This window comes from Lissotriton helveticus, chromosome 3_1 (genome assembly GCF_964261635.1).
Source record: "Lissotriton helveticus chromosome 3_1, aLisHel1.1, whole genome shotgun sequence".
Taxonomy (NCBI): domain Eukaryota; kingdom Metazoa; phylum Chordata; class Amphibia; order Caudata; family Salamandridae; genus Lissotriton; species Lissotriton helveticus.
The window spans coordinates 1,675,739,213-1,675,759,507 of NC_136061.1; the positions used below are offsets into that span (position 1 = coordinate 1,675,739,213).

At 37.7% G+C, this 20,295-nt stretch overlaps 1 protein-coding gene across 4 annotated transcripts in view; it reads left to right on the plus strand.

Moving 5' to 3' along the window:
- Positions 1–20,295, plus strand: part of LOC144823712 (histamine N-methyltransferase A-like) — a 396,640-nt gene that overhangs the window by 111,660 nt on the left and 264,685 nt on the right. The gene's annotated exons all lie outside the window — the stretch shown is intronic.

Genomic DNA, 20,295 nt, shown 5'->3' on the forward strand with positions numbered 1-20,295 from the left:
CCAACCACTTTACTACCAAAAAGTTAAGTAAAAAAATTTGTAAAACGACTGTCTATATATAAAATAATCTATCTTCTACTGACATAAAAAATAGAACAATACACTTTCAAATGGAAAAAGTCCCCTTTCAAACTGCACTCATCCATCCAGATGTGCACAGAATATAAACATTATGTGTTCCTTCATCAAAATCTCAAGTCCAAGGATCATCATAGAAAAGATATACAAGTCTAGGTTCCCTTGTAGCCAACACATTCCTCCGTTGTAAGGTTTAAATTATTCAGGATGCTTAGAGATTCCACGATGGTCTAATTTATCAAATAGTGCACCTAGATTCAAAGCAGGTTCCTATATTCCACCTTTCAATTGTAGTTCATTCACTAGAAAAAAAATCTGGAAATCTCTATTCTTCCTGTTTTAAAAAATTGAATGCTTTGGGCATCAAGGTGAAGGAGAACGCATTGTGATGCAACTGCAGCTCCTCCACTAAAGCGGAGGAGGGTCACCCCACTGCTTTGCGAGCAGTATGAAAAAGAAAACTAAAATGATAATAACTAATGGTAATATCATTTTAGTTGTCCCGCCTGCTCGGGTGCAGAGTGGGGTGGGGGGGCTGTTCTGGCCAGTGCAGGGGGCAGGGGAGGAGTGTAAAGCACACTCTAAAATGCGCATGACAGTTTGACTTGCAGTCTTGCATCTTCCCCAGCAGGCTGGCTGCATTAGACAGCCTGATGAGGAACAGTCTAAGCCTCCAAACCCCTGTCCGAGCACCGAACCACGGCGCTCAGACCAATCACAACACTGCTTAAGGCAGCGTTATGATCAGACAGGGGATTCTAGAAGGCTGGGAGCTTCCTGTTGCGGTGCGAAGGAATGGAGCAAGGTGGCAGCACCCGTCTTCGCTCAGGTGAGTTTATTTATTTTTATGTTTTGCATTCCCCCCCTCCACCACCACCCATGCACCACCACCCATGCACCACCACCCAGGCTTAGTAGATGCAGCTACTATTGGGATGTGCTTAAGAATGGAGGAAACTCAGAACGCTTTGGAGCTGCACAGCTTTCCTCAGATTCGGGTAATGTGAAGAAACAGGCTTTTTGCAGGTTTGCACCTGCCCCCACTTTTTGCCTCCATTTGGACTACTATATGCTGGTTTTTCAACTCTGAGAGTGCACTGAGGCCAGATAACCAGATCTCAAGGCCAGTGTTCTAGCCCCGTACAAAATGTATGTTGAAATGGATCCCCTGAAATGGCATAAGCAGAGTTACCTAATAAGTTCCTTGTATATGGATCTAAGGGGACCCAGGAAATGAGTTAGAATATCCATGCAGGGCTTTAGAACTGGTTGTGCCACCCTGCATGTGACAAAGAAGAAAATGGATCCTAGCCTGCCATTGCAGTCTGACAGAACAGTTGTAAGGCTAGTTCAACTTTGCCATTCAAACCAATGGCATAGCCCCCACTTCCCTTAACAATACACGTGTCTGCCCTAAGGAAGGCCTATTGTTCACATAGGCAAGGAGCTGTATATTGTTAAGTACGACAAACTTTACGATGTCTTAACAATAACACGTCCAAATTGTCATTTTTACTATGGGAAGGTTAGTAGCTCCATTGGCTAAGACAGAGTTACAGGCTGACATCTCAGTCCTGTTAACTTCTGAATGAGTTTACCAAAATGGGTATTTCAAGGTATCAAATCAATCTTGGCATTGCACCAGACTAGATACCTAAGTCACCTTTTATATCACTTTTAAGGAAAGGCAACATTTAAAAAGTTGTTACTCTTCTGTCCAGTTTATCTGGTGGCCTTTTGCAGTTGGTGTTCTTTTCTCCTGGGGAGTTGTATGAACGACTCCCAAGCTCAGGAAAATTAAAGGCCTGCCAGAGAGGGCGGTGTTACCTCACTCTTGTAGGAAGCCAAAAAAGATGCTGACCCAAAAGGCAAACTACAAAGGGTGGTCAAATGGTGATCACACTTGTGTAGGGCTGCCCCTCTGTTCAGGTAGATGGGTTAATGCCAGCAGCACAGAAGGAAAACCAGGAGTGTATCCCACAGGTAACCACACTTCTAGGGTGGGCTACTAAGCTTCTAACATCCCAGGAGGGGTTCAGACATTCTGGAAGCTCTCTAGTTATCTCAAGGAGGTTCGTCGAGACACACAGCATTGGAGACAGAGTCTTGATACTCAAAGATCACGAATCAAGCTGAAATGAGGAAATTGAGCAACTCCACCAGGAAGTCTTTGCCTTTGAGACCAACACTTAGACCTGAAAGCCCATGTGGAAGATTTAGAAAATAGGTTACGGCACAAAAACAGCTGTATTAGGGGCATCCGAACAGGTATGGCTGGCTCGGACATCACATCATTTGTGACTGATCTTTTTTGCTCAATTCTTGAAGCACCTGCAGACAGTAGAATCAAATTGAATCACACCTATTGAGTAGGTCCTGAAAGGTCAGCTCCGGCACACCCTGCAGACATTTGGACATGTGTTAATGAGTTCCTACTGAACAAATACATCCTCCAAATGGCTCTAGACAAACACCTGATACAGTTTCAAGGACACAATCTGAGTCTTTATAAAAACCTTGCAGCATCCATGTTTCAAAAACGTGGCCTTTCGTCCAGTCACTACCCACATTAGATCAACTGGTGTATCATATTCCCGGGGACACCCCTTTAGGCTAATCTTCTGACTTGATGGGAAACTTCAGCTTTGCTCACTTGAAGAGGCACATCAAATATTGGACATTAAACATGTCTCCACGGAGCTGTCCTGGTTTCGCTCACTGGAGATTCAGCAAACTCGACCGCAACATGAAGCAGACAACATCCTTTCCTTCTCTGGTCCTCATTTCCTCTTCTTCCTTTCTCCACACTCTTGACGACTGACCCAGGTAGGGGCGGTGAAAAGAGATTAGTGGCCACTGTACACCCATTTTTCTGTTTACATTTCCATTGGGTGCTGAGCCCTGGACATGGACACTGTTCACAATGTTTCTACATCTGCTTGTTTGTTTACCCTTTGGGTTGTTTATTCCTTTGATTTTTGGGACCTAGAGACTAGCGATCCCCTTTTCAAGTACCATTTCTCTGGATATGGGCTCTCTCATAACACTCCATGTGCTTCATACATGTGGCTTAAAGTACCCCATGGAGTTACCTCAGTAGCTCACCAATCCTCTCATGCAGATGACCGGTGATCTGATGATTCTCACCCTCCATATTAAGGGTCTAAATATTCCCACTGAAAGGCATGCTATCCTCTCATGCTTGGAGCATTATGGGGTTTATAATTTTTCTTCTTGAAGAAACGCACCTTCTTCAGTGATACTCACAGACTGCGATCCAACGCTTTTTCCCAATGTTTCTCTCCCTTCACAGTAAAACTGCAAGAATAGAAATTCTAGTCTTCAACTCTTTTCAAAGGAAGAGAAGTCCAAAAGAGGCCAAAATTAAGGGGAGATATCTGACATATACTGTGATAGCAGGCTCACATAGTTTCACCTAACGAATGGCAGGAACCCTTTTTCCGACAAGCAGGGAAGGGGTGATGAACACCCCACATCAGCTGGTTTAACAGGGAGCGGAACTGAATTCAGTTTTACAGGTCTTACAGGTCATTCCAACGTAATCGACAAATGGGAGCCCTTTCCCCTGAGGGTTACTAGGTTAGGTGACATAGGCTTAACGGACATCTGGCAGGCCATCCACACGTAGAATCGGTACAACACATTTTATTCCCATGCACAGAAAACATTCTAGATTAAATTATTTTTTGAGCCCATATGAGGTCAGTTCCATAGGGACGGCCTCCATGATGCAACTCCGTTCTATATCGGACCATGCAGCAGTAACTATTGCCCTGAATGTATCCCCAATTAGACCACCACCCAAAACTGGGTGACTTTCAAAAACCCTAAGGCAACCCCCTGAAGTTGTAAAAGAATTCACTAAAGGGATAAAGGAATTCTTAGCCATTAATGCCATCCTAATATTACGATTACTACACTATGGGAAACTATGAAGGCTGTTAGTGGGGAGCTGATTGTGATTTCTGCTGAAGACAATGAGATACACAAGAACAAACCGGAACGCCTGTCCCACCAGGATTTAAAACGGAATGCATTCCCAAATGGATGGACGCTCCCTGGATATAGCAACAGCTCGAGGCTGCCTATTCCCAACTGGCGAGCATTGATCTGGATAGAGCGCACCTATGCAGCACTCCGTCTCTGCAATATGTATTATATTGGGGGCGATGGATGTTGATGCCTTTTAGATAATATATTGCAGGTGCAATGGCAGATAGTGGAGGTCCAGACAGAGTTCGATTACCTTTATATGGCCGAAAGCCTGTCCACAGACACACCAGCCACATAACTTCAAGAGGCCCACACTTCAACATTAGCAGCCGAACAAGCAGCTAATCTTGACTGTTCTATCCGAATTGAGGAGGTCCTCTCAATTATAGCCCACCAAAAAACACCTAAATACCTAGGCCCAGATGACCTCTCTGCACTCTCTTACAAATCATTTTGCACGGTTTTAGCTCCCCTCCTCACCAGATTATTTAATATCATTGAGGATGTTTGCTCAATTCACCCTTCAATGTTGACAGAACCCATTGTTATTTTCCAAAGCCAGGTAAGGATAGACATTATTGTGCATTATATAGACTAATATCCCTTATAAATGCAGATCTTAAAATCTAGATCAAGCAGGTTTTGTACCCAATCGCCAATGTAATGGTAATACGAAATGAGTACTACACCTCATTGACAAAGCACAGCGCTCGAATCAGGAGCGGGTGTCGTTAGCAATAGATGCTGAAAAAGCAATTGATAGAGTTCATTGACTGTACATGGTTGTTCACTATACAGCATCAATGTCACAAATATTGATGTCAAAAATATCAATGAAAAAATATAGATGCCCATACCTAAAGAGGTAAGTACACAAATATTGATTCAAAAATATTGATGTAAAAAACTAAAGGTGTAAAAAATATTGATTTAAAAAAAGAAAATATATATATATATATATATATATAAAATAATATATTAAATATTAATTAAAACAAATAACATTAATTTAATAAACTTTAAAAAATAGAACAAATAAACTTAATTAATAAACAAACACACAAACATAATAATTTGTAAATATATATATTTACTGAAATTAAAAAACTGTTTATTAATTGTTTTAATTCTAAAAGTTTAAAATTAGATAAAATAATATAAATATATATTTTAATATATATACAATAAAAACATTATATAATAAAGTAAAACAATAAACTATTAAAAAATATTTAACCTTCAATTTCCCAATAGGTTCAGTGGAACAGTAGGGAAAGTGTTTGATAGCGGAAGGGTAACATTTACTATTCAAATTCCAGTGAGTGCAACAGTAGGGAAATTGTTGGATAGCAGAAGGATGAAAATTATAATTCCCACTCCAGAGAGTCCAACAGTAGGAAAAGTTTTGGATAGTGGAGAGGTAAAAATTACTATTCCCACTCCAATGAGTACAACTGTAGGAAGAGTGTTGGATAGTGAAGGTGAAAATTACTATTGCCACTCCAATGAGTACAACGGTATGGGAGGTGTTGGATAGAGAAGGAGTAAAAATGACTATTCCCACTCCAGTGAGTGCAACAGTAGGGTAAGTGTTGGTTAGTGGAGGGGTAAAAATTACTATTCTCACTCCAGTAAATGCAACAGTAGGGAAAGTGCTGGATAACGTAGAGGTAAATATTACTATTCCCACTCCAGAGAGTGCAACAGTAGGAAAAGTGTTAGATAGCGTAGGAGTAAATTTAATATTCACACTCCAAGCAGTTAAAAAATAAAACTAAATATTTAAAAATCAAAACATTAAATTATAAAAATAAATGATTACATGTATAAATATGTTACATATTAAAAAAGGTATATTTAATATACACAAAACATAATATTAATTATAACAACTACCTACAAATATTATATAAAATAATAAATACAAAAACTAGAATTTATTTAGAAAAAAAACATTACTTCAATGTATTTATTTTATTTCCTACCCTTTAACACCACACAAATAACAAAACCCTTCTAAATTTTTAAACAAAATCTACTTCCATATTTAACATAATATTCAATTAAAAATATATTCATAATAAAAAATATAAAAAGTTAACTACTCACACTTTAACCCAATAATCCCCACAATACACACCTAAATTAAATGTTAAAATACATTACACAATTAAAACTTATTTTAAAATTAAAAACTATTACTATTAAACAACTAATTATGAAGTAAGTAAAATGTATTTAATACCCACCCGTTACCCCTTTAAAAAAAAACGCACAAAAAATAAAAGAAATACCCAAAATAAAAATCAATCATTAACATTAATTAACAACTATATATTATTTACTTAAACAAAAATTACTTGCCACCCTTTACCCCTATAAATCCCAAAACACACACCTAAAAATATTTACAAAATTACCATAATTAATTGCCAATATCTAAAATTAATACAACCAACCAAATATTAATTCATCAATAAAATAAAAGTCCCACCCTTTACACCTATAAACACCAACACGCACACCTAAAATGAATTACACAATTACCATAATTAATTACCCCAATTAATTAATGAATAATAATTAACAACTAAATATTAATTAATAATACATTAATTTACACATTTAACACTATAATATCTCCATTAAATAAATAAAAATAATCATTAATTCAATATAATTAAATCACTTCAAACCCTATTTCCCTATAAAACCCACTACGGAACTAAAAAAACACAAAATTCGAATAAAGAAAAATTCATAACTACTAAAAATGTAACACATAAAAATATAAATAAGTCTTATACAAAAAAATACATCACATACATTTAAAATATATACTAAAATACATACCATTGATTAAAATATCAATATTTAAATCGATATTACTTATCTTAAGTCGATATTCTTGACCACGATATTATTGCTGTCGATATTTCTCAATCATGATATTTCTGACTCGATATTTGTGCAACTCAATATTTTATAACTCCATAGTCTGTCTGCGCACCATACATGGCTGCCACTCTGAAGCCTTTTAGTCTTGGGGAACATTTTTGCAAAAGAATCCTCAGCAGCTATAGTCAGCTAAATGCAGTGGCCAGGGTGATCTCTGATCAGAAGGGGCATGCAACAGGTGTGCCCGCTTTCACCCCTATTGTTCGCTTTACATATGGATTCAATGAATCCTGGCTCATCCTAGGATAAAGGGAATACACTTTGGAGCAGAGGAGCATGCTATCAGCCTGTATGCAGACGATGCTAGAGCAACATTAAGAGGATCTTTCCATTTTGTTATCTACTTTCCTTAATGAACTGAAGACATTCAGCCAGGCTGCAGATTTTAAAGTAAATGTGCACAAATCTCATGCTCTTAATCTATCACTTCAGACCCCCACACAGCTGCAACACAAATATCCCATACAATGGGCAACAACATTTATCCCGTATCAGAGGCTTCAACTCACAGCAAAGACCCAGACAACAGCGATTCTCAATTATTACAACTTATTTCACCAATTTAAATGAAGTTGAAACCACTGACACTTTACGGTCTTTCTTGGTTTGGTCGCATTGCAGCCCTAAATATGATGATTCTACCATAGATAATATTTCTCTTCCGCATGCTCACAGTGAAGCCCCCTCCTGGAGTATTACAGGAACTTAATCGCTTTGTATGGGCTGATAGGAAACCCCACATTAGCACAGACTTAAGCTATAGATCGCTGATGGAAGGAGGCTTAGGAGCTCCGAATCTCTACAATTATTATCAGGCAGCCCCGCTCATGGGTTTTCTGGAGTGATCCCACAATGAATCTGAAAAGCATTGGCATTTCATGGACAGAAGGGTGGTGGGACAGCCTCTGTGGAAATTTTCCTTCCATCACAAATCCACCCAACCAAGGAGCCTTTATAATTCCCCTATCACTAGATCCTCTTTGGATGCCTGGGACAAAATGGCTGAGTGGGGTAGACTTACCTCATCCCCCTCCCCCTGACGCCAATGGTGGGTAACCCAGATTTCACTCCAGGCTTAGACTCTCCGGCCCTAAAACACTGGAACTAGATTAGTTATAGATCAATTGGTCACTTATTTGATGTAGAAGGACCTTTACCCTTCGAGAGACTCCGCTCTGATCATGATTTACCCGAGACAGAGCAACTGCATTACAAACAGATCATACACTGGGTAATGTATCTTTCGGAGCACATTGCTTCCTCACCCCCTTTGTGAGGTGGTTGCTTTCTGAGACATCCAGCACCCGTCTCATTACTGAACTTCATGGCCTACTTTGTCCTGCTACCACCCAGCCCAAATCTACTGGTCAGAAATTATGGGAGCTGGAGCTAGGTCGTACTCTGACACAACTTGAATGGGGGTATATCTACTAACATGCTGGCCAGATATCTCCTAATGTGGCTAGTTTTGAAACAGCTACCAAGATCACCACATATTGGTATCCCACACCTACCCAGTAGCCTGATAAAATCCATCACGAAAACCAGGTTGTTGGCCCAATTGTGGCTCTTTAGGCATGTTACTGCATTTACCATGGGATTGCCGCACACTCACATATTTCTGGACACAATTGCTTGAGGAAATTGATACCCATTTCAACACACAACTTCCTGGTTTCCCTGCCTATATCATTCTGGGTCTCCCAAACGCACTCACCTTCTCACTCAAATCTCGCAGCGGCAGACAGATTTAACTTGCACTGGGTGCAGCTCTGCAGAATATATTGACACATTGGGGCACGGGGTAGATCCCAAGAGATCAAGGATGGTTACACCAGTTTTGGCACATACCTGGGATGGAGAGACTGTCCATTTCCTACTGAATCAAGGGACCTCTTTTCCTGAGTTATGGTGCCTATTCCTGACATTACGGACATCTGAGTTTTTCGAACGTTCCTGTCCCAAATATCTACGCCTTATTCGATTACCTGAGACACTCCATAGCCTTACCTGAGAGAGTCCATGTTATTTTCCACATTAGCCTATGAGATCGCACTTCCTTTGATTCCAAATGCTGATTGGTCCTGGGGGAAGGGGGAGTTTTAGGGTTGGTTGGGAAATTCCAATAATGACATGGCTAATAGGCCAATGGCTTTTTTCTGCTTTTTTTTCTTGTTTTAGAAAACCCAAAAATATATTTAAACCATAAAAGCAATTACGGACATGGTGGTCTGCTGACCCCAGCAGGTCACAATCCCTGTGATGGTAGCGATTCATAGTGAGTCACAATTAACTAAATACCTCATGCATATTATAGAGGTAGGTCAAATTGCGATCCCCTTATAATCTGAATTTTGCAAACCAACATGTTTGAACATGTCAGTTCACAAAAAAACAGTTCATTCATTAAAAAGTTGGTGCACAAATTGGAACCAATTTGACCGAATGCATTGTATAAACATAAGGCCCTGATTCTTTGGCAATTAAATCCCAATGTTCAGAAGTGTTCATGTGTTTGTTTACAAGAGTATGCCCCAAAAATTAGAGATATGTCCTGATTTCATATGCTACAGATGCCTATATATTTCTGCTTCATATGTATACATATATATATATATATATATATATATATATATATATATATATATATATATATATATATATATGTATATATTCACTGAAAAAAAATAGGTTTCACACATGTTTTAGTTAGCTGGACATTTCACTCATACAAAACCATTGAAATTTCCCTGTTATAGTTAGTTCAGCTAACTATAACTTGCGTGCCCGCAATGCACTGCTTATGACGTCACATATTACATCACTCATGACATGGTCAGTGACATCACTCATGACATCACTGATGACATCTCAAATGACCTCACTGATGACATCATCCAGTGAATGTGTGTCTGTCTGAAAAATATATATTTTTTATATATGTATACCAAAACGTCGATGGAAGAACAAACGGTTAAATAAGTGTCTAAATGGATGTTTTTTTGTAAAATTGATTGTATAACTGACTAATTAAGTGTATCTGAGTGAATACATGTATTAGCGAGTAATGTTTAAATATGTAAATATCTGTATCGGTGTCTCACTTTGTGTATATGTGGCTGCATGGGTTGGTGAGTAGCTACATGAGTGTGTATATGGGTTATTAGTTGTTTTGTTGAGTATCAGAATGAGTGTCTGTATGGTTTGGTGGGGGGTATTACTTAAAGCACAGATGCATGAATGAGTGACTCACTGTTTGTATGTGTTTTGAAGACAGCATGTGTGCAGGACTGTATGGGTGGATGAGTGTGTGTATGGGTGTGTTAGTGAGTGAATGACTGCCTCAATAGTATCTTTATGAGTCACTACATATATTTTAAACTAGTATATGTGAGTATGATGTATATAAGTCAGTATATGTGACAGTGAGAGATTGGACGACTTCTGTATGAATAAGTATGTGCTTCTAAAAGTGATTGTTTAACAGAGTAAGTATGTGTACGTTTCTATGGAAGTAAGTGTAGTGGTGTGTGTGTATAGCTGTATATGCAAGTAAATGGAGGTTTGATAGATTATTTGCATGTGTGAGTATGTGTGTCAGTAACTATATGGATGAGTATCAGTGTGTAACAGGATGTATAGTTGTATGAATACATACGATGAGTGAGTACATGTATGAGTGACTATATAGAACTGTTGGTGAATGAGTGGATGTGTATGTAGATGTTGGAATTACTGAATAGGATGTTGTAACTGGTATTGGTATCTCCATTTTTTTGAAAATTTTAGTTTCTATTTTTGAACGTGTGTATCAAAGGTTATATTAGGGTGAGAGGAGGTCTGCCATTCTTTCCCAAGGATGATATCATCAGTGATGTCATGAGTGATGTCATTTGAGATGTCATCAGTGATGTCATGAGTGATGTTACGGACCACGTCTTGAGTGATGTAATATGTGACGTCATTAGCAGTGCATTGCGGGCGCGCAAGTGATAGTCAGCTGTACTAACTATAACGGGGGAATTTCAATGGTTTTGTATGAGCGAAATGTCCAGCTAACTATAACGTGTGAAACCTATGGTTTTTTCAGTGAATTTCTAAAGTTTTTAAAATGCTAATTCCTAATTATAACGTGGCTGAAACCTATGGTTTTTTCAGTAAATTTCAAAGGTCTTGTAAATGATAATTTTAAAATGTATTAATTATTATATTTCTTTCTTTTTATAGTAATTTCCTATATTTTTATTATAAATACTTATATTTATTTTATTTTTAAAGTAACTTCATATTTCTAATGTAAAATATTAACAAAAGTAAATTCAAAAAGAATGCACTGCTAGTGAAACTGCCTGGGTGAATTTGTAAGTGTTTGTTAGGGGCAGATTTACAACACCCTTGTGCCTCTTTTACACCGCCGTTGCATCTGATGAAGCGGTGGTGCAAAAGATGCGCCATGGTATGTGGTATTTAGAATGTGATGTATCTGGGATGTGCGTCACATTGTAAATCCCTGTACCAGAAGGAGACATTCCTACATGGGGGGGGGGCGTTCCGGCGCAGGAACACCTCCTAAAAGTGGCTGAGTGAAATCTACAATCTACAAAACCCTGCACTAGCTTGAAGCCGGTGTAAGGATTGACATGGCATTCTGAGCATAGGGCCCCCAGAGCATTGCTAGAGATGTGTTGCACTTGCAACATAACTCAAACAATGCACCACCTTTACAGCACAGATACATCACATATATGTGCCATTTTTGTCCCATGGTACACTGCATTGTAAATACGGCGCATCCATGGTGGTGGTTTCACGGTGCACAATAACTGCCATATTCCTGGGGATATGCCAGTTATTGTATATGTGCCCATTAGTGTTTTAATGTAGTGAATGGATTACTACATACCGATGAATGAGTCACTACAAAACTAAAACAACAGTGACAGAGTGTTTGGTGGAAGTTTAAGGATACAAACTGGTGAATTGAAGGTATAAAAGACAAATTTGCAAGTACATAGAAGACTGCATACATAGTCTATAGGGGTTTGAAGCAGTCTATGGCCTAAGGCCTATTTTAATGCATGAGTACTTAGGTAGTGAGTGGATGATTGCAGTTCTGCAAGGAAAGAGCCTGATTGAATTTATAACAGCCTCGGTTTTACCACAGTATACTGGAATTGAAAGTATAAAACATAAGTTTGCTGGTGCATAGAACAGTGCATGCACAGTCTATAGGGGGTTGAAACAGTCTATGGACTAAGGCCTGTTTTACTCCATGAGTATCTAGATAGTGAATGAATCATTACAGTTCTGCAAAGAAAGTTCCTCACTAAATTTATTACAGCTTCAGTTTTACCACGGTACAATGGAAAAGAACATACTGCTGACTGGCTCACTACAATACTAAAACAACAGTGTCAGAGTGTTTGGTGGAAGTCTAAGTATACAGACTGGGGAATTGAAGATATAAAACATATGTTTGGAGGTGCATACAAGACTGCATGTATACTCCATAGGGATTTTAAGCAATCCATATCCTCAGACCCACTTTCCATATTTTAAATCAAAACAAACATTTAAAGAATATATGACTGAATATATAAGTGCTTCACTTTAGTACAATGAATACATTAGTAGATAGTGCTCAAACCTTTATTATTTTTAAACAATACATTTATTCTTGTAACATCTCATGATTTAACAGGCCTTCCAATACAAGTTCATCAGGTATGTCATACAGATCAATTCCCTCGTTAGCAGTTTCTGAATTAATTTCTTCTAAAATTTCAACATAAATTAATGCTTCCCGAAAATCTGCATCAAAGCTTTCAACTTCGAAATCATAGATCATGTCTGCAGCACTAATTTCCCCTTCTTCACTCTCATTGCCTGTGACAGATACCATTAGTTCTTCAATTACACTCAAGGTAATATCCAAAATCTCCTCAGTATGAGGCTCTTCTCTTTCCATAATATTTCCTTTATGTTCTTACTCCTTGTATAAAAATATAAACAGTTAATGTTATCACTTTTCGTAATATATAATACAAAACTACCGTTTCCACCTATTTTGGCCTACACAAAATATTATATAAATACTATTATATAATAACATTCCATTAGTAGAGTTTTAGTCCTTTCCAAAGTTATATAAAAATAATTACTTATAAGGATATCCTGTTCTTTGCTTTTCTTACATTTTGAAACCAGTTACTCCTTATGACTATAGGAAAAGACTCCGGATGTTATATAAAATACACTACTAAAAAATGTAGAATATGTCTATTCACCTTAACCATTCCAAAATAGTAAATTTGTTTTAGTAAAACACAAAAGATACTATTGATTGTCCAGAATAACACTGTGTATCTGTGTATATTTAGATATCATTATTACACTACTTTTTGAATACTTCATGTGTTTTCACACAAATAAACTCTTAAAGACCTATCCAATACTTAACTTTTAACATAATTAGAAAGTAGTAATTCCTTTTATAAGTAAAAAATACTCACAACAACAGGTACAGAACACTGGTACTGTCAGGAACAGTAAGCCCACAAACTCTTACCGAATACTTGCACAGGAATAGATGACGCTAGTTCCCAACTCCCCCTCCAGGATCCTCAAGAGACCAAACTTTTTAATCTAATCTATAAAAAAACACACGGAAGAAGGGGGATAGGAAAAAATATTAGAGAAGAAGAGACTGCCTTGCAACCTCTGCAATTCCTCCTTGGCACCTTCTCTCGGGCTGTCTTGTTTTATTCACAGACAATCCCTTTACATGGATACATAACGGAAACTAACAAAGAACAATTATTTAATAACCTACCCTACTCTATTTCTATTCCTTATCTATAACTTTGTCTAATGCTACTAATTACCTACCCTTTGCTCTTTTGAACTAGCCTTTCCTCTAGTGTTTATCTGCAACCTTGTAGCTTGCGGTTCTTAATTTTTCTCACTCCTGATAACCTATAATTACGTAAAATTCATTAACCTAGGCCTCTCAGTTTATTGTCTAATTGTTATAATATTAATTTCCTTGTGTTCCTCTACTAACCTTTCTTCATGCAGTTGCTTGTTATCTATTCTGTCAATCCTTGAATATCTTGTGTTTTTCACTAATGTTCCTTCTTAATTCAACAGTCTTTCTGGTATTCCATACTCAATGTGTTCTTTTCCCTTAAAACCTTGCTTATCACGCATTTTATCGTTTCTTGTTTTAGGTTAGAGAAAATACATCGAGTGAGTACATTAAAAATTGTCTATAATGTTAGGTAAGTTTAGTCACTCAGTATCTTGTCATACGAATATTTTCCAAGAATATACTTTTGTCAACTATAAGGTATCACTTAGGTTTCTTGTTCTTTCTGCTCTTCAGGTGCCAAACACAACTGAGTCCATCTGCCCTGGAGGAGCCGCGACGGGAAAATCAACTGATGTGCAATATGTGGGCTTCTTCCAACTCGGAAGCTGAATTCTAGTTGCAGGCACGATAACTAAGGTAAGTTTAACCGGGAACCTTCTTTAACTCTCTCACACATATTTGTGCTTTCTCTTCGGTAATATCTATGGAGCAATTGAAAACAGGTCTGAACTCGCGAACGTCTTAGGTGAAGTACGCACTCGTTAGGGAGCGCGCGCCTCACCAAGGATTCCCCACAGGTGTGTGGTAAATAACTAGACCACCACCATGTCTTTCCTCGAGGCGGCCATCTTATAATTCCTCTGTTGCACTAAAGCACTCCAAGTATGTTTCCTTGCAGATTCTTCATCTCTCCTGCGGCAGCTAGGGTTTAGATAAGTCATTATCGTATCCACTGATTGATGAGGGGTCCTGACAGGTACACTCAGTATATAATTTTTTGAAATATCTTTAAAAGATACAAACCATCTTTACACACTTATCTTCTCCGTCCATGTTTTGTTACTTCAGCTCGGTTGAAGCACATTCTATCGATAATTTTTAACAGTTACTTGTACTTACCTTAAGCATATTAAATATTAAAAAAATTATATATTATAAAATTACCATCTGTGGAAGACACAAAAAAATACAGTTACAATATATCTTTTACAACACAAAATAATTTGTAAAGTATTACATTTGCCTTTTTTGCTGTTCTCAGAATATATTGAATTTCACTAGAAACAGTGAGTTCAATAGTACTCATCACATAACATCGGGCAAAAAAATATAAACAATAAGATTATCTTAAAAAAACATTCAACATTCTCAATAATAATCTAAAAAATAGAAATAAAACATCTTAAATGTTTTTTTTCTAAGAGCAATTTCTTACGTAAATATGACAGATCTCAAACAATCATAACATAACAAAACATTATGATTAATTTTCATACACTTTAAATAATGTTATTTACAAATATATGCTGACAAAATATGCAACAACAAGTCCTTTATGGTTTCACATACTTTTCCACATGGCCAAATAGTATGCGTCAAATTCTTAGTTTGGAAATTGTTCAATAATAATCCTTAGCGTCTGCCTCACACAAGTACCCCACCATCACAACCTCAACATCATCTCCTACATCGACAACACAGAGCTCATCCTCTTCCTCACCAAGAATCCACATACCACCAAACCAACCTCCACAACACAATGAAGGACATCACCAACTACATAAAGAGCAGCTCTCTAAACATGAACTCGCACAAAATGAAAGTACTCATCCTCAGACCCACCACCTCAGCCTCGGATGACTCCTGCTAGCTGACTACACTGTGGACAGTACCAACACCTACCAACTATGTCCATAACCTAGGATTCATCCTAAACTCCTCCCTATCCATGTGTAAGCAAGTCTACACCATCTCCTCGCACTGCCATAACACCCTCCACATGCTCCACAACATTTACAAGTAGATCCTTACCAAAAGAAGAAGAACAGTGACACAGTGCCTCATCAGCAGCAGACTACACTGTGGCAAAACACTCTACACATGAATTCCAGCCAAACACCTACAACAACTACAACAAATCCAAAAGACCTCCACCTGAGTGATTATGAATGTTCCCTGCTGCAGGCACATCACTCACCACCTGATACACCTACACTACCTAAATATCAACAAGAGGATCACCTTGAAGCTCCTCACCATCACTTACAAAACACTCTACAACACCAGACTAATCTACCTTTACAGCAGTAATCCTGAAAGGTCAAATTTTGATCTTAAAATTTTGGCTTTAAAAATATTAGGTAAGAATTTGGTAACTCTTTAGGCAAACATTGCTTAAAAACTAATTGAATATCATTACAATGTATCCAACCTTTCAGGCATTTTAAATAAACATTGTAATGTCCAGATGTTGTAAAAGGTTCATCATGAAAAATAATTGCAACAGCTACAAAAGTTCTACCTAATATTGAAACTTGACCAGCTACAACATTTTTAATTAAAGTTTCCAATTTCATCAGGTCTTTAATGTTGCAGCATTAAAATTACATACTGTCCATACCTTTGTAAAAATAATGTTTATGACATTTCTGATTTACATTGGCTACACTACATGTTTTGACTCCTCTAATTAGATTGTTAAAACACACTGATTCACAGTCAGGTAAAGTCAAATATATGAATCTTTCAGTGTCTATGTTAGTGCTACATATAAACAAACAATTTTAACAGTCATGTTGCCTTTAATAAGAAAGGCCAAAAAGGTTTTCAGTATCCATACCTTCATCTTCCAGTACACCAGGCATAAGCATTAAAAATTCCTGACAATCTTGCTGAATATTCTGCGTAAATTGACTAGAACCAGAACATATGTCCAAAACATTTCGAATATCAGAAACACTTTGAATTCTACTTTTATCACTACTACATTTCTCATAAACAGAATACAACAATGAACAGAATCTTTCATCCCGATTTTCAACAATTTGTAGTTGCAAACTTTCAAGAACAAAAACAACAATAACAACTACATTAGCATAGCAGTTGACACCACAACTATTTTCAAACCAATAACCAACATTCTCTTCAACACTGTCCTTTTTCTTTTTGCTTGCAGGTGCAACTTCATTTTTTTTTCTTTCTCTACAGTTTCACTACAGATATTCTCAAATCTTCTTTTTCTACCTACTACACGCTTTTCAAATACTGGATATTGACCTAAATTGGGTGCATATTCTCTACTTAACCTATTATACTCTTTCACACAATTTGCTTCTGCACTAACCATTGTCTCATCAAAATCAATCAAGTACAATCCAGATAAAGTTCTGACTCGAGACAAAGCAACATATGCCATACGCTCTTTAAACACGGTACCTCCAATATTCACTAAAGCACTATCTACACTTAAACCTTGAGATTTATGAATGGTCACCGCATATGCCAAACAAACAGGAAACTGTTTTCTGCCTACATACAAATCTTTTACAAGCAAAAACCGAGCGGAACAACGACTAAATTGTTGTACTTCAGCAATTTCATAAAATTTAATTTTCCAAAATTCAATCCCATCTCTATTTACATAATTAACAAAATCAACAATTTTACCCATTGCTCCATTTACTAAACCTTTTTCCACATTCAAATTACGTTGTAAAATCAACCTACAGTTTACACATGCACAGAAAATATTTTCTAAACCAGCAGTTTTCCTTATCGATTTCTCTAAAGAAACCAATTTCCTCTTCAACGTTTCAGTCAAAATAATAGTGATTCCTTCATGTTCTATTTTATCAATAACATCCAATTTTATAATTTCTTCATGTTCCAACTTTAACATTTCTTTATTGAATATAGAACATTCACGTAGTGTTGGCATTAAGCAGATTACAGATTTGTTTTCTGCAATTCTCATGTATATTTTCTCTGGGACAATATTTTCATTTGGAATCAAATTGGAAAGTAATCGTCTCTGTAAAGCTTGTTTGCCATGTTCAGTCATTTTTCCAATTCTTATATCTTGAAGAATAGTTCCATAATCAGCATCATTTGCCTGTCGCATATTTGTAATAAGTTCCTTATACTCAAAATATGACCAAATGTTTACATTTCCAATGCGCCCCAAAGACTTTCTGGTATCTTCATGCAACAGTGTTTTAAACACTGGCTGTCCTTTTACAGTTGTAGTAGATCTCCAAAAACTATGACGTGCTTTCCTCCAAATAATACGTCATACTCTGTTTTAAGAATTTGCTGCATTCTTAAATGCACAAAAGCAAGCATTAAGTTTGATACCATGCTTACCTCATCAATAATGAGAAGTTTCATTTTCCTCAAGACTCTTGAAACTTCACAAGAAGCTTCTCCAGATAGCTTGTGGTACTCTAATTTATTTTCATTCTCTACTGGTAGCATTAATAAACGATGTAAAGTAATTCCTTTAATATTGTGGGCTGCTAATCCAGTTGGAGCAGTGACAACACAAGACAAATGCGACTCAGTTGTTTTCTGTAGAAAAGTTGTGATTACTTTAATTGAAAAACTTTTGCCTGTTCCAGCTTGTCCACTCACATACATTCGGATAGGTTCAAATGATGAGCAAGAGCACTCTTTCTTCTCATGAAGTAATCCATGGTCAATCTGTTCTCTCACTTGCTCATATATTTCTTTCTGCTCAAGATTTAGTTGTTCTTCCAAGTTTCCTAAGTTTGTTACATCTTCTTGACCTTGATACATTGCTGTTTCCACCTCTTCCATAGCAGTTGCTGCTTCAGTTTGAACAATTGGTTCTCCTAGTGGGTCCTGACTCAACGGAGCAGAAGTTTGACTGTCTTGAGAACTGTCTCTAGCAATCTCAGCTGCAATTCTAGCTTCTTGCTCAATTTCGTCATTCAACATTTTCACATAATTAGCAAAAACAGGACATTCTACAGTATCTTTAGTTGCATTGAAGGAATCTTCATAGCTCTCGAAATCTCCAAGTAATTCCAATTCTGAACGCCATGGCTTGAAAAGTTGCAAAAGAGCTAAACAGTAAAATTCCCTTTTGTCAGGTGTTTCGCAACTCAGTTTATGGTGATTAATCAAATGTCCTTTTCTTTGTTTCAGCAGACATCCTTCCGAACCAATAACGGCATATATACCATTATTAATGTTTTCTGTAATATTCTGGTTAAAAAGATAGTTTTGCAGCACTTCATAGAGACAAATGTTCTCAAGATGATGACTTCTATTTGGATAATATGTATCCAACATGTATCCAACATATTTGTTTTCACAATATCTGTACTTTCTGGTTCTTTTTCAGCTAAATATTCAATTTCTTGTTCAGATTTAGGAACTCGGTTTCATGTTGCAGTAAGACCTAGACTCACCCAAATGATTCTTCTAGATTTGGAGTATAGACTTGCAGATGATAACCAATGGGTACATTATTAAATTATTAAATTGGCAGCGCGACCTGTAAGTGGACCTGCAATTGTTTGGCAGCATTATCTCCTTGAAACAAACACCCCGGTCCACCGCAAGCGCTAGGCTTGATTGTTGTGTAGGGTGTAGGGCAGTCTCTGTCCTACAGGGGACCTACTTTATTGGGCCAGCAAGTAGAGGCGGAGCCCCGACGGTCACCTGACCTAGAGCCCGTCCTCTACTTAAATCTGATGTCAGGAAACACGCGCAGCGGACGCGCGCATTATTAAATCGTCAGCGCGACCTGTATGTGGACCTGCAATTGTTTCTGTTGTATTTTTAAAAACTCCCCTGCAACTAACTTTTAAAGTGTTTATTACTTACCGGCAGCGTTTCTCCTTGAAACAAACACCCAGGTCCACCGCAAGCGCTAGGCTTGATTGTTGTGTAGGGCGGTCTCTGTCCTACAGGGGACCTACGCTATTGGGCCAGCAAGTAGAGGCAGAGCCCCGACGGTCACCTGACCTAGAGTCTGTCCTCTACTTAAATCTGATGTCAGAAAACCCGTGCAGCGGAAGCATGCAGCGGTCGCGCCGATGTCACGCCGAAGACGAGCCAAAGACTAGCCCATCTGCGCCCGTCCGAGCCCGGACGGGACCAGGGCCCAGGCCCCAGCCCTAAGATCCCCGTACACACTTGTGCTCTCATCCGCACAATTACTGGCACTTTGTCCCCCTATCTTAAAAGGATGCCAAACGCTCACTGTAAAGCACGCCGGTAACTCTACATGCCTAAACTGTAACTTCTCACTCTTGAACTTTCAACCATCCCTCCATTACTAAAAATTGTACTTCGTATACCCCTCATATAGCTGCTGACTCTGACAAGTTTATGTTCTTCAGTTTAAA